The following is an 11,632-nucleotide window of genomic DNA, read 5'->3' as shown; positions in this document are numbered from 1 at the left end:
ATGAGCTACAACTCCTCCAAATGAGAAGAAGCAGCTGCAACATCCATTAACAATCTGAATGTGGCCTGTCGAAGCATGAATCTAGGAAGACTGGCCATCGTAAGAAATGAAGTGGAACACGAACAACTGATATCTTAAGCATTCGTGAGCTAAAATGGACTGGCGTTGGCCACTTTGAGTCAAATAACCATACACTTTACTGTGCCCGATGACCAACTGAAGATCAGTCATGAAGCATAATGCGGTCCTATGATAATATAATATCCACACACACATACGAGGAAGACTGGCTACTGTGACTGGTATTTAAATTTACACACCAACCTCTAAAGCCAATAATGCAGAAACTGAAGGATTCTACTAACCCCTTCATTCTGAAATTGACCAAATGTGCAATGACTATGCATTGGTGAGTACTTGGAATTGGAATGTGCAAGTTGAAAGCAAAGAGACTTGGTAACTGGAAAATATGACTTTTGTGATAAAAATGACACTAGCGATCCCACGATAGGGTTTTGTAAGATCAATGGCTTATTCATTGCAAATATCTTTTTCAATAACAAAAAGCAGTAGTTTTTACATATGGGGTTGCCCGAAGGAATACAGAGGGATTACATGGATTGCTTCTGTGGAAAGCGACTCTGGAGAAGCTCAATATCATCAGTCAAAACCAAGCCAGGGGCTGACTGTGCAACGGACCATCAATTGTTCACATGCGACTTCAAGTTAAAGCTGATGAAAATAAAAGTAAGTCCCTCAGAGACAAATATGACCTTAAGTATATCCCAGCTGAATTTAGAGACCTTCTCAAGCACAGATTTGATGCATTTGAATGAGAATGGTCAAGGACAGGATGGATGGTGAGACAACATCAAGAGCATCATATATGAAGACGTCTGACGATCATTGAGAAAGCGGGAAAGAATGTAAAGACCAAAGTGAATGTCAGGAGAGACTGTGCCACCTGTCTTGGACATAAAGCAGCTCAAGCACTAGAAGAAAGGATGAAGTGAAAAATCAGCACAGAAAAATTCATAAGACCTCTTGAGAAGTCAAATGAACAATTATAATGAAATGTGCAAAGACCTGGAGTTAGAAACCTCAAGAGAAGGACACGTTCAGCATTTCTGAAAAAAAATTGAGGGGAAAAAAAGTCAAACCTCAAGTTGAAATATTGAAAGATTCTGTGGCTATAATATTGAATAATACAGGCAGTATCAAAAGAAGAGAGAAAGCGTCCCCACCCCCAGCCATGCCTGGGGCTTTGGGGCTCGGCTCAAGGGGAGTCCCTCTGGGACATGGGGGTACAGTGAACGATGTGACCCTTTGCTGGGCATGCCCACACAGTAGGGTATGCTAGGCTCCTCTAGGGTTTCCTGTATGGGCTCCAATAAATTTCTTCCCTTTTGCTTAAAAAAAAAAATAAAGGAAAAAAGGAAAGAAGAGAGGAGGGATATATAAAGCCAAGACGCCAACAAGAACCGGTGAAGTGCCACCGTTTCAGGAGGTAGCACATGATGAGGACTAAAGCGCACAGGAAGCATTGATGCAAACAAGGCTCTAGGAATTGATGGAACACTAATCGAACTGTTCCAACAAGCTGACGCAGCACTAGAGACACTCGCTTGCTAGGACACGAAACTTAGAAGACCGCTCCTTGGCCAACCGACTGACAGAGATTTATGTCTGTGTGTACTCCAGAGAAAATTGATCCAACAGAATGCAGAAAATTTTGAACACTATCAATATCGCACCAAGTAAAATGTTGAAGACGTGTCAAAAGTGGTTGCAGCAGGAACTGCGGAAAACTAAAGAGGATTCAGAAGCGAACATGAAACAAAGGGGATCATTGCTGACATCAGTTGAGTCTTGGTTGGAAACAGTTATGACTGTGGATCCTGTCAAACCACGGATAACACAGAAGAATGGGCATTTCAGAACACTTCATCATGCGAATGGGAGCCTGTTCATAGAGAAAGAGGCAGTTGTTTGGAAAGATCAAGAGATTACTGCCTGGTTTACAATCAGGTCCGGTGTGCTCCAGGCTTGCATCGTCTCCATCTGTAGGCTGAGGAGAGAACCTGAGAAGCTGCACTTCTCAGGATGTAGACTCAGTGCTGAAGCAGGCGCATGAACACCCTGTGACAGACATACAGATGACACAGCCTTGCTTGTGGAAAACAAGGGTCGCGTGAGAAACCTTTTGATAAAGATCAAAGACTGCAGTCTTCAGTATGGACTTCAAATCAGTGTCAAGAGGACCAAAATTCTCACAACTGGATCAATATACAATATCAGGATAAAGCAAAGAAAGATAAAAGTCAATGAGTGGCATTGAGATCGAAGTCTTGGGAGTGGCATTCAAGAAATCAAATTATTTATTGCATTGTGCAAATATACTGTACTAGAACCTTTTTAAGCATTAAAGGGAAAAATGTTACTTTGAGGACTGAGATAAGCCCACCCAAGCCATGTGTTTTAGGTTAGGTTCTCTAGAGAAGCAGAACCCATGATGATATCGTTAGCTATAGATAGATGTAGATGCAGATATGGATCTACGGGGATACAGGTATCAGGGAAATGACTCACACCGTTGTAGAAGAGAGCTAGTCCAAGCCTGGGCAGGTTGTTAGGCTTGAGGTGTTTGACTCACAGAGCTTCAGGAGCCCATGAACACAAGGTGGCAGGAAGACCAAGGGCTGGTGGCTGCACAGGCAAATTAATCCAAGGTCAGCAGTTCAGAGGATGAGCTGATGTCAACTCCCAGGATCAGCAGGCACTAGCAGACCAATGGCTCATGTCCCAAAACCGGAGCCAGATGTAGGATCCAGACCCAGCAAAGAACAAGCGTACTGTTCCACGGTGTCTACTTATATTGGAAGCAGGCCACACCCCCAGAAAACTTTCTTTCGATGGTTTGCATTAGGGCTGTGATCTGAGTCAAGGTGTTGTATCTCACCCTAATCTACGGAAACTTGATGGGCAGCTCATAGCAGATGGAGGTGATTACCTTGTATTAGACCAGGCTCCTCAAACTGTTTAAACAGGGGGCCAGCTCACTGTCCCTCAGACCTGTTGGAGGGCCGGACTATAGTTTAAAAAAAACTATGAACAAATTCTTATGGACACTACACATATCTTATTTTGAAGTAAAAAACAAAACGAGGCAAAAACACCCGGCGGCCTGAATAAATATTCTCGACGGGCTGCATGTGGCCCGCGGGCCGTAGTTTGAGGACCCCTGTATTAGATCATGCTTAGCTATCAGAGCACTGAAAATAAAGGCCCTGCCAAGTTGACGTAAAATCTAAATATCGGATAGAGTAATGATTTATAAGTTATTAAGGGTTTGTGAGGGAGTGGGGGCAGTGAGGAAGGGGGAGGGAAAAAGGAAAATGAGCTGATTCCAGGAACCCAAGTGGAAGGCGAATTTTGAGAATGATGAGGGCAACGAATATATAAGGGGGCTTTACTCAATTGATGTATGCATGCATTGTGATAAGAGTTGTATGAGCCCCAATAAAATGATTTATTAAAAAGCACACAAACCTAAATATCACACCATGGTATTTTCACCCATCTCACATGCATGTGAAAGCTGGACCATGAATAAGGAAGAATGCTGAGGAATTGATGGTTTGAATCACAGTGCTGATGAAAAATATTGGGATTACCACTGACTGATAGCAGGACAAACAGATCTGTCTTGGAAGAAGTACAACCAGAATGCTCCTTAGGAGGGAGGAGGGCGTGACTGCTTTGGACATGCGACCGAGTGACCAGTGTCTGGAACAGGCCGTCCCTCTCGGGAAAAGCAGGACCTCCGTGAAAAGAAGCCTCTCCACAGGTGAATGGACACAGTGGCGGCAACAAAACAACAGGTAGGAGGATGGTGCGGGTGAGGCAGCTCCAGTCTGTTGTGCATGGGGTCACTGTTAGCTGGAATTAGCTCGGTGATGCCTAATAGCCACACCTCAGTAACGATGTTCAGTGTAATAGAAATGAGACAGATCGGCAGGGAAAGGATCGGGGCTTCTATTGTCTTAAAATGTACACAATCCACTTAGATTACCGACTGACCCATATTTTTATAATTTGAATATACTGAATCACTGCACTGTGACACTTTCAGAGCCCGGAATGAACCTCATGATGACCTAGCCTAACTCCTACCCTTTCTAGGCTTGGTCGTTTTCCCTGGGTAAATGGACCTTCTATGGTTAGTGTAGGTTTACAGCAGACACAGGATGCTCCATAGGAAACTGCTACTTACATTCTCATTGTATTCTGATGGCAAGGCTAAGTGACCTCAAGTGTCTTTTGTCTTTCACTTGGGTCATATTAATAAGTTCAGATCCAAAGGTCAAAGGAGCATTTCTTAATGGCCTTGGTAGGACCTTTTCATGAGAAGTTGACATTTCAGGTTCTAAAACTCTAGGGCCAGACAATGGCAGTGAGTGAAAGGTGAGGTGCTGAGAAAACAGAGCAGTCAGGCATATTTTCTCCTAGATGTTACCCCATTAAACTACTAGGTAGGAAGTGCAAGAAGGGGCTGTCAGCCTAGGCGGTGGCTCTGGAAGATAAGCTCACGTGTTGATTCAAGTGTACCTAAGGGAAAAAGACAAGATTTTCTATTCTTGTGAAGACTTTCAGTCTCAGCAACCCACCGGGCAATTCTGCCCTGTGGGTCAGAATCAAGTGGAAGGCAGTGAGTGAGTGCTCATCCCTTGCTGTTATCTCCAGGCCGTAACTGGGCAGGGACCTCTGCAAATGAAGATTGTTTAAGATCTCAGATAGGGTTTGGGGGTGGCAGTGAGGTTGGAAGAAGTATGTGAAAAAACTAGTCCCGTGCCTCTAAAGAGAATGTTTTGAATTCCAGGAAAGTGCTGTTAGTCAGCCCTGGGAACCAGTATCTGCTTCTGAACCATCCTGTGATCACTGTTAAGGAGCCAATAGTTCCCACAGGGGGAAAAAAAGGTTATTTTATTTTGTAATAAGTTGATTTAGTTCAATATATACATAATAATGCTTTAAAAAATAAGTTATTGTGGTAAAATACAAAATAGAAAGGTCCACTTTGACCCATTTTTAGGGTCCACTAATTACATACTATTCACTATGTTGTGCAGTGATTATCATTGTTTTCAATCAGTAATTTTGACACCATGGAGACACTGTGTTTAAAGTTGTCTTATCCCTGATACCATTGCCTGAGACTTACATTGTCTGTTTGTATCAGACCCCAGGAGATAAAAGAAAAAAAAATCCCAGAATACCGGAAATCACTCAAGTGATAAAGTGGGCTGGTGGCAAACAGGAAGGATCATTAGGGTCACAGATGCTCACACAGGGAGCTGAGTCCTTGGCGAAATGTGCAAACCCTCCTGGTGACCGGGCGATGCCCTCTGGGAAACCACTGCTCGCGCTGAAGGATACGCTGAAGACACTACCCCAGATTGGACACTCATCTAAGAAATGAAAATGAACATTTGGTCCTGGTGAAAATCATACTCTTATTTGATTCACAACATGGATTTTAGCAAGACATGACAAAAAAAAATCACCAACTGGTTTCATTGTACTTCCCAGTCTATTGAAGGACCAGAGATTCCCTGGATTGGCTTTTGGATAAATCCATGTGCAAAAACCTTAGAGGACCTGATGCAAAGGGCTTGGGTGTAGAGCAAATGATTTGAAAATGATTAGGGCAAAGAATGTACAGATGTGCTTTATACAATTGATGTATGTATATTTAGGATTGTGATAAGAGTTCTATGAGCCCCTAATAAAATGTTCAAAAAAAAAAAACAAAAAACCTTAGAAATGCTGATGATTTTGCATAATGATTTATATAATAGTGGGCATTTCATAGGGTATGTTTGTGTATTACAACATTGCCTCTCTCTGGTTTCAGGGGAGGAAGGGAGAGGTTCTCTTGCACAGACTCTGAGAAGGCAGAGCGGTAAACGCAGAGAAGAATTCTGGCTTCCATTGGTGCTGGTCTCCTGACCTATTTGAGGGAAGGTCTGTGTCATTAACGAGGCATGAATGGTAAAGTTGTAGAATTCTCTCCTTCCATGTGGGAGACACGGGAGTCATCCGAAACCCCATGGGTAGCCGCCACTCTGTCTATGGAGACTTGCCTGTTATGATGATGCTCATTGGGGTCCAGAGTAGAAGGAACTCGGAAAGAAAGGGCTGGAGATCTACTTCTGAAACTCAGCCAATGATAACACTGTGGGTCACAACCCGGTGAGCTACAGCGCATTAAGGGAATGGTGCAGCCCCTCACGGGCAGGATGCGAGCAAGACGGGACAGTACTCCTTTCTGTTGCACCTGTGGCTGTCATGTGTGATTCAATGGCAACGAACAACCGCAAATGTATCACCCAACTGAAAAATTTTCATTTCTCTTTTGCCTCCCTACAGTGAGTTGAAATTTCAATGCTAAGTCCCCTCTATCCATCCTACTCTCTAGGGACACTCGACTCAGAATCTCTTCTTTGTTAGAATAAATTTCACAAAATGTATTTTGCGAATTAATTATTTCACACATTTTTTTCAGAGAGTTATTTGAAAAATGGAGGTCTTTAAAAGACGGCTTTTAAAAAATAAATAAATAAATAAAAGACGGCTTTTGCTGATGCATCGTCTAGGTTTGGCTTATCATGTGGATTTTGAAATGGATTTCTATCTTCCGTGGTCAGCTGTCAGCTGGGGACCCCTCAGTTTTTCTCCTTACCTGTAGAGTTAAGTCTCAGTGGCATACAACTGAGGTTGCTTCTTTTTCCACAATGCCATTTTCAGATGAGTTATGCCTAAGCATGTTCCTTACCTAGAAAGTGGGTGTTAGCAGGCTCTGTGGACATTCTCGTCGACCAAAGGACCTTGGTGCTGAGCTAAGGAACATGCTTAGAACAAGTTCTCTGCTGTATTCCCTCCTCCCTTCAAAGTCAATTATTTCAATTCCAGGACTAAGCAACACATTCTCGGGGAAGTTGAATCTCAATTTATCTCATTTTGGGCTTGCTGGAGGCACTCTGTTCTTAATTCCATTTAAAGAGACTGTGTCTCTTTCCTGTCACATGGAGTCATGAAATACACATGGAATAGTACAGGGGTCTGACAGCGTTGTAAGGATGAAGAGAGAACAATTAATTCCCAAAATTTGTTATGGGTTTCCTAGTACACTAGTTTAACGCATATGCTGATCTTGTGAAAGTGAATTATTAATCTTCCTCTAGTCTTGCTTGTCTTGGAGGACAATGTATCATCTCAGAATCTAAATGAAAATGAGTATGTTTGTAAGAGTGCTAAATGGCTTTCAAAGAGTTAAAGAGATAGCCTTCTCATTTCAAGGAATTTATAAGCACTGGCTGTAAACACGAAGGGTTGACATAAGTCGACTTCATTTTATACACTTGGTGGAAGTGTAAAAAAGTTTTATTTAAGGGAAACATGTATTTTGAATCATACTTTGCTAAATAATTGTTAGTTTGGAATTATGTTCTTATAGAAATGTATTGGAAATTCAGTTTTAGCATTCTACTATTCAGTAATTTCTAGGCTCAGATTCCATGCATTAAATCCTTCTATCATCTCTTTAAAGACACTGGTTGAATGAACAATCAACCGATTTGATATTCTCTTTGCATTTATAGCAACTCTGACCGAGGATTCTCATTCATTGGAAAACCCGTGGCCTCTGAAACACTGTGGTCTTTGAGGACCACTGCTCCAGAGAGCAATTTGAACTCTCCAGCTGGGCGAGTAGTAGGAACACTTTGGAACAGCTAGGATCTAAGTAGATCCAGATTTATAACAAGTGTGGTAATAAATAACCAGTAATAAAAGAGGGAACATGAGCTCGTGAAAAGCCTTTAGACTTTGAAACGAAGCAAGCCTGAGTTCAAATCCCAACTTACCACTTATTACCTGTGTGGAAATTAATCCCTTAAACGTAAGAGTCTTCTTTTGAGAAGACTTAACTATTATTTCCTGTGTAATAGTGAATATAAAACGGATAGCAATGCCACCAACTTTCTTCCTTCTCCAAAGACAGAGAAATTAGTAACATGCATTCTTGCAACCATCCCCTCACCTGAAGATAAAGCTGGAGCCTTTGAAGTGCAGATGAGGCCAGCAGGGATTCTCCCTCCTGGGGGCTATTGTAAACAGATGAATTGAAAATCATTTGGATTTTGGAAACATCAATATGTGAAGCATAGTGGGAGAGTGTGCAGGCCCTGATTGGTGAATTCAAAACCTAAAACCCACTGCCATAGAGTTGATTCCAAATCATGGAGACCCTATAGGGAAGAGTCGAACTTCCCCTTTGGGTGTCTGATTGAAGCAGAAGCTCTCACCTTTCTGTAAGGTGTGGCCGATAGAGCCCAACTGCTACTCCTGAGGTTAGCAGCCCCAATGCATAGCCCACTCTGCCACCAGGGCTCCAGTTGGTGAGCTGTTTGGTGAAAAGTACTTTCTAAACTTTAAAAAATGTTTCCCACAGTGAGAAAGACATTTTACATCCTCACCCCACCTCACATACACATGAAACAAGCTTGCAAAAACAGTGCTTTATATACACATCCATCACTCATGCATTCTCCTCTCCTCTCCTCTATTTCTAAAAATGTGGATTGCAACCCACTACATTTCTTGACCTATAACTTGAACTAGATAAGACTTAAATGACTTCGGCCTAATGGCATTGGATTTGAAGGCTGAGAACAGCGCTAGGTTCGCTGTACTTGCCCACAGTGCCCCAACCTAACCTTATCTTGTTGAGATTGGAACTGTACCATGAAGACTGGTTTGAACTTGAACGGGCATTTGAGTGACACTCCCGCACTTAGCTTTGGGAGCTTCAGAAGGTTCAAAATCGCACTCCTCTTCCTTCGTTGAGGCTAAGGCTGCGGACAGGATGGCTGGACGGAATCTTCTTGAGGCCCACGTTTTATGGAGGAGGAAACTGAAACCAACACAGGATAAGTTAATAACCTTAAAGCAGAGAAAGGAAGGAACGCATGGAGCATGTCCACACTCAAAATTAAAAGCTGGTCTAGTGTTCCTGCCCTGATCCTTTAGAGTGGGTCTTAACCCCTCCTGGGTGGGCTAGCTCAGCAACTTCAGTCTATTGACTCGTGGGCTTGGCTGGGCCCAAAGGCCCAGTGTTCAGAGGAGAAGATTTTGCATTTTAAATTCAAGGCCGAATTTTCTTGGAAAATCCCATGGATGCCTGTGTAGGTTACAGGGGGCGCCTGCTAGCACCGCCTTCGACATGGTGAGCATTGGGAGAGAGAAGAGATGACTAAGAATTTAGTGATTTGCTGAAATATTTGAAAGTATGTTCCAGCACAGGGTTTCTCAAATGCCGTGTGCTTCAAACCCACTTGGAGGGAGGAGGGCTGAAGCTAGCCAACTTGGCAGATAAAATGTCCTGATCCTTTAGGACAAACACTGCGGAGCCAAATGACAGGATCTGGTAGGCAGCCCTGGAGCCAGCGGGTCAATAGGATGAGGGAGACAATGGAGGAGGGGAAGGAACAGGGAAGCGAGTGTGTGGTGGGGAATTGTGAGCTAGCAGAGTGTGGCCATTTTGAATTATTCTAAGCAGTGTTCCCAAAACTCAAAGAACATTTAAAAGGAACATAATCTGCGTCAACAGAGGATGGCAACCTATTGTTTTGAAGTCGAGCAAATTAAGGGTGCAGCATTCCTCCCCCGAGGGTCGGAGAAACGGAACCAGCACCTGCGGAAGTGGAGGTACCTAGACGGAGCATATGTTGAGAGCCAATAGCATTCCAGTTTGATATTTTCATTTAGTAAAGGATTCTGTTATTTTGTAGCAATGCTTTTTGTTCTACCTTTATACCCAAATCTTTTGAAAACAGCTAAAGCCGTGCTCAAATGACAGATTACAGCAATAAACACAGGGTTAAAAAAAGAAAGAATTAATCTCCATGTTATTTGTAATAAAACATTGTTGTTAAAAAGAATAAGGAATTAACATATTGACACAAATCAATGTATTCTTATTAGAAAAATAATTTTTATCTTTCAATCCATGATTGATATTTTTGCTTTTTCCCTTTTGTATATTTTTATTTATTAACATATTTGCTAGGTAGTTTGACATTATGAAATGCCACAGTACTTAAATATATTAAGAAGAATGATAAAATATTGAATGGTACCAAAAAGAGAGAGAAAGAAACCAAAATTAACACCTTCAACCAACATCTCCAACAAAAGAGCAGCACCAGCAAACCAATAGCCAACACATAAAAAAAGAAAATAATAGATATTAGAGCAGACACAAATGAAAACAGTAACACCCGAGTTGGTTCTTTGAAAGAATTAATCAAATTGACAGACCACGGACAAAGTTAACAAAGGAAAAGGAGAAGATACAAATAATAAGAACAAGAAAAGAAATGAGTGATATTATAAGGGAAACAACTGAAATAACAGGGACACTAACAGAATACTATGAAGGACTGTGCCCAGCGCCTAACAACAACAACAACAACAACAGATTCATGCCCCCATCATTCGAGTCAAGAAAACCTCATCAACTCATCAAGCTCTTTCGTGCTGCCTCTTTGTAGTCAGTCCTACCTCAGACAAACTTGTAACCGCTGTCAAGCACCGATCTGTTCTTTGGGACAGTTGTGTCTTTTTGGGAATGTCCTGTGAAAGCAATCAAACTCACAAAGTACGCATCTTCCTGCGATGCTTTCTTTTACGTGGCAGGCCTTCGTAATCGTCCGAGTTTCTGTCTATCAATAGTGTGTTCCTTTTCAATGAGGAGTAGTATTCCAGTGTATGACTGTATCATGGTTGATTCATTCATTTATGGAAGGCTATTTGGCTTGTGCTCAGTTTTCAGTGATTATGAATAGAAACACAAAACAAAGCTCACTGCCTTGGAGGTGAGGCCGACTTATAGCAACCCTACCGGACAGGGTAGAACCGCCCTTGTGCATTCCCGAGGTTACAGCTGTAACCTGGAGTAGAAAGCCCGTCTTTCTCCTTTGGGGATGCTCGTGGTTTTGAACTGCTGACCTTGGAGTTTATAGTCTAACACATAACCACTGTGCCACCAGGACTCCTGCTATAAATATACGTGCATAGATTTTTGTGTAAAGTAAGCTTTCATTTTTCTAGAGTAAACACAGAGAGGCATTTCATAGGTCATAGATGTCAAACACATAATATTAGGTGTCATTGGGTTGGTTTTGACTTACAGGAACCTGTGCACACAGAAGGAAACTCTGCCGGGTCCCGCCGTCCTCACAGATGCTCCGGTGCTTGAGCCCATTGTTGTAGCCACGGTGTCAGTCCCTCTTGTGAAGGGTCCCACTCTCTTTCCGCTGCCCCTCCGCTATCCTTTTCCAGGGACTGGTCTCTCCCGAGAACATGTCCAAAGTATGGGAGACAAAGTCTCTGCATCCTTGCATCTAATGAGCCCCCTAACTGTACTTCCAGGACAGGTCTGTTGGTCCGTTTGCCAGTCCACGGTACTTTCAACATTGCTCACCAGCACCATTATTTCCAAGCACCCATTTACCTTGGTCTTTCTTATTTAATGTTCGACTTTCACATGCATAGGAGGCAGCTGGAAATA

Source organism: Tenrec ecaudatus, chromosome 9, assembly GCF_050624435.1.
Source record: "Tenrec ecaudatus isolate mTenEca1 chromosome 9, mTenEca1.hap1, whole genome shotgun sequence".
In the NCBI taxonomy this organism is placed as follows: Eukaryota; Metazoa; Chordata; class Mammalia; order Afrosoricida; family Tenrecidae; genus Tenrec; species Tenrec ecaudatus.
The sequence above is the reverse complement of the archived record's forward strand: the minus strand, read 5'-3'. Positions refer to the sequence as shown.